At 45.1% G+C, this 4,325-nt stretch overlaps 1 long non-coding RNA gene across 2 annotated transcripts; it reads left to right on the plus strand.

Moving 5' to 3' along the window:
- The first annotated feature begins 212 nt into the window (after positions 1 to 212).
- On the plus strand, positions 213 to 3,987 carry LOC109304866. Of its 2 annotated transcripts, none has more exons than XR_002099494.1 (3): positions 213 to 368; positions 953 to 2,545; positions 3,456 to 3,987. It is a non-coding gene; the product is annotated as an uncharacterized LOC109304866 (long non-coding RNA). The 2 variants fall into 2 exon arrangements; XR_002099495.1 differs by lacking the exon at positions 3,456 to 3,987 and having other exon boundaries at positions 215 to 368; positions 953 to 1,334; positions 2,382 to 2,863.
- The last annotated feature ends 338 nt before the right edge of the window (positions 3,988 to 4,325 follow it).

Consider the following 4,325-nt stretch of genomic DNA (forward strand, 5'->3'; position numbering starts at 1 on the left):
CATTAAGAATGTGGCTTCATGATCCACAAAACCCGGACTTTCCATTCTACACCAGTCACGCAGCCAATGTCTCAACTTCCAGTATGTTCTGTTTCTTCTTCCTCTCGCTTGTGGGAGCAAAGGGCCTCACCAAGAAGATTACATAGACTTTCCTCTTAAGATGTCTCCCAAGGTTCCTCAAGTCATCAATAATCTCTGTAGCTCTACCTAGGAGATAACACAGGATCCTGTTGCCTTTGTGCCCCTCCCTGAATTCGCTGTCCATTTTTCTTAACAGCAGTTGCTTGTGATGACTGCCTGCTCCCTTACAACAGTTAGAGAAACACTTTTGAGCATCCTCACAATAAGAAGCAAGCAGCTACCCTGGGGTGAGCTTTGTTCCAGTCCTCTGGATGAATATTCAGAGACAGCTTCTGTATCTCTCCTTTGCTGAGTGTCTCATCAAGATGCAGTAGTTCCAGCTTGACTGAACATCTCCTGATCCTCTTTCCTCTTCAGGTTATAAATTTCCACTCCTTAGTTTCAATTCCCATTACTTTTCTTTCTGCTAGCCCTTCTCTGCGTTGCATCTCTGGCAACAATTACTGAATCCAGTTGCCAAAAAAGTCAGAATTTACTTGGTGGCTGCACACAGTTGATATTAGTGCTTGGAGGCTAAAACCTTGTTCCTTCAGGATTGACAATAACTGGCATTTCATACACAAGTAAACTCTTCTGTCTCCAGGGAAGAAGTAAAGCATCTTTCACAGGTCACAATGGGTATTTTGTCAATCCGCTGTGTTCTCTAAACAGTGCAGCACTGTACCTAAATAGAAATAAACCACACACCCTCTGAAAGCTCGTTTGTTGTTTCCCATTTTCTCGCTCCCGAATTCCCTCCATCCCTGCTCTGGGCTCCAAATATTCTATCCCCAATTTTGTGCTCCCTTTTTCTCCCCCTCCTTTCCCCCAGGTAATGGAGAAGACTGTTAGACTTCGGTAAAGTCCTGCCTGCCTACTCCACCTAGAGCTACCATCACACAAGAGTACAGCCTGCAGCTGTACTCTTCAACTAGTCCACTTGAATCAGCACTGCTAACCTGGCTACCAGGGACAGGTTATATGCCCAGAGTGCATAAGGCCTGGTTGGCCACTCACAGGGCCATCCAGCACAGCAACCACTCAGCTTTCCTAAAAATATCCCCAAATGCAGATACACACAAACCAGTAGAGTCATCTTCCTCCAAGCATGGGATCCACAGTTATTACTCTGAAAACCTTCCTGTTTGCTGATTCCTGGTCCCCGCAGATGCAAAAACATTGGCATATAGCTAGGCCTTGCATGCTGTATACAGGTGAGTAGACAGGAGTTTGGACTCTGCCATGCTCACATGGTCCCTTCCTATTACAGCCATTGCATAAAGAGCAAAAGACACAGCACACCAGCACAGACTCCCCATGAGCCAAGCTGAGGGGGCAGCAGGAAAGTAGAGACCAGGGTAACTCCCAGAGGAGGGTTATTCCGGATGTTGTAGTTAGAGTGGGGTGGGTGGTCCATGGTGGGTCCAAGCTTTACTGAGTAGCACCTATTAGAGCCTCATGTGCACCTTGTGCCTCTTCATGCTCCTGTATCAGGGCACTGAGGGCAGGAAAGCTGTGACCTCCTTCAGTGCTGTCACAGCCTGATGTCTGTGACCACAGGACTCTGAGAAGGGGAACAGTGGGAAAGGACAGGGGCTTCCAAGATGGGAAACTTGTAAAAGAGATGGTGAAGCTGATCTGAGCAGTGGGGAGAGATGGACAGCAGTGGCATGGGCACCCTCAGCACAGCTTCACTGCCTCCTTTCCAGGTTTGGCATCTGGTGCCCCTGGGAGCACCAGGGAAGGAGTGTAGACATACTACAGTACACCGCACTGTGCCTTGCAGAACTGAGCTGAGAATATCTATTATGTTTGTAACAGTTCTGTTTTTTCTTTGCCCAGGGCTCAAACCATTAGTGCAACCAGCCTTAAAAGGGTTTCCCCATAATCACACATCTGCTGGAATATCTGATTTTTTTTTCCTTTTCTGCTGTTCTGGCCATCGACCAAACGGCACCTTTTGCCTTTGTCAGGGTTGCTACTCATGGGGCACTTTTGTAGAGAGCCAGCACATGGATTCCTGGGGTCCATAGTATAGTCCATGAGCTCTTGAGGGAAGGGAACATTTTAGTTGTCCTCTGGTCAGTGAGCTTCATTCCCTGAAAAGGCAGAACTTTAGTTGTGGTCTGCATATTGCATGGTATGTGCAAAGTCTGGAACCACTGCTTTGAACCCCACAAAGGCATGGGAGTCAGCATGAAACATCTCACCTTACTATACAGGAGGCAGCCAACTGACATTATTCTCACATGTTTTTTAAGGAACACCCATTAAATGCAAATGCAAAGATCAGGGGATAATAGGAAAGTAGTGCTGGAAGCAACCTCCTGATGTCATCTAGTCCAGCCCCCTGCTCAAGCAGGATCATCCCTGACTAAATCATCCCAAGTCAAGTGTTTGCCTAATCTGCTCTAGCATATTCCAGGTATGGAGAGTCTATAACTTCTCTAGGTAACCTGTTCTTGAATGATCAGTCACCCCCATAGTCAGCAAGTTCATCCTAATCTCCAACCTAAATTTCTTCTGCTTGAGTCCATTGGCCCTACTCCTGTCCCCTATAGCCATAGAGAAAATCCTATCTTCATCCTCTCTATAATTGCCCTTCAGGTATTTGAAGATTTATCAGACTCCCTGCACAAGTGAGTTTGCTGCATTCTCTCTTGTCATACAATAGGTGATATACTGTATTTCCTCACGTGCCACATATACAGACCTCGTTCTTGGAAGAGGCAAGGGTTTCTTAAGGTGATATCTTTTATCGGACCAACTACATAGTTAGTATAAATTTAGACAAGCTTTCAAATGCAAGATATTCTTCGTCAGGTCTCTAATCCATTTTGGAAGGCAGAATGCAGAAAAAAAGATTTTTTTTCCAGAGCCATGGCTTAGAACTGGCTTTTTCATAGAGACACTGGGTTGCAAAATGGTAGCCAGCTTCTCTCAGACAGCAAATTGAGAGCAGCTGTGAAAGGGTTAACACTGGGCTCTTCCCCTTCTGCTTGCTGTCCCACAGAGAAGATGGCAGCCATTTGACGACAAAGTGTCTCCATGCTTCTATTCTGGTGAAGGAAATCCACCCTGCTGCTTAAAACACACCCTCCCAGTTTGGAAGGCTAACTTTAGTAGGGAAAGATGCATGTGGCATGTGAGTAAATATGGTAATGGCACTGAGAGAGGGCTATGCAGTCCCACCCTTTATGCCTGTGTAGGCACAGGGTACATGTACGGTCCTGACAAACATATAGTTCACGGGGCTTATGTGTACGTGTACCTTCCTTAGAAGCAACTGGTTATCAACTGATTATTCGTTCCCCTTCCCATTTTCTTTATGACAGCATGGGAAAGGAAGAGCTGCACGGTTTTTGACTCATTTAGATTAAAGGCATTTTTTGTTTCCTTCTTGATTGTGTTTTACTTACAAGTTCAAATTGTATCTGTCCTGCCTCTTTGAAGTCTTTATGGGCCACTGGTGACCTTAAAATTTAGGCAAACAATGCTTTGGAAAGCTCCCATCCATATTCCCTACAAAGACTTCGGGAACATTGTGGGGGAGAGAGTTCCTGAGGAATCCAGCTGGGTTTTATGCAAGCCTTAATGCATGCTGGTACAGGACACCAGATGACTGGTCATGTTAGATGCATCCAATAAACGCAACTGATCTTTACTTTAATACCAAGCCTCAGCATATTACTCTCATTAAAGGCTTAACATGACCTGGAATGCAAGAGAAGAATCCAGGCTCATTCATGCTACTCTTAAACTACACACCTTTTGAGGTGGATTCATTGTTGTCAGTAACCCAAGAGCCCACAAGGATTATAAGTCATCTTGCCTTCTCAGGGTTTGACTGGGTAACAAGAATCTCCAGAGAAGCAGAGTCTGATGATAAATAGTAATTTCTTTCAACCATAAAAATCCATGACTGTTCATGAAGTCATATAATGATCTCACTGGGCTTACTTATCTGCCTTTCCATCCCCCACTACACTGCAAGGGCATGTTTTCCTTTCTATGAAAGGCAGGGGAAAAAAAGCCACTCTCAGCACATATATCATTTTAGCATCTCAAAACTGCATAGGAAGTTGAGCACCATAGTTATACCAGCATGAAGAGGAGTTGACAATTTTTGCTTGTTTTCAGCTGCTTCAAGAGGGACTTATGCAAGGGACCTTTTCTGGAGCTGTTTTTGTACTGTTGGGCGCTTT

Source organism: Gavialis gangeticus, unplaced genomic scaffold (genome assembly GCF_001723915.1).
Source record: "Gavialis gangeticus isolate Ggan-Ray unplaced genomic scaffold, GavGan_comp1, whole genome shotgun sequence".
In the NCBI taxonomy this organism is placed as follows: Eukaryota; Metazoa; Chordata; order Crocodylia; family Gavialidae; genus Gavialis; species Gavialis gangeticus.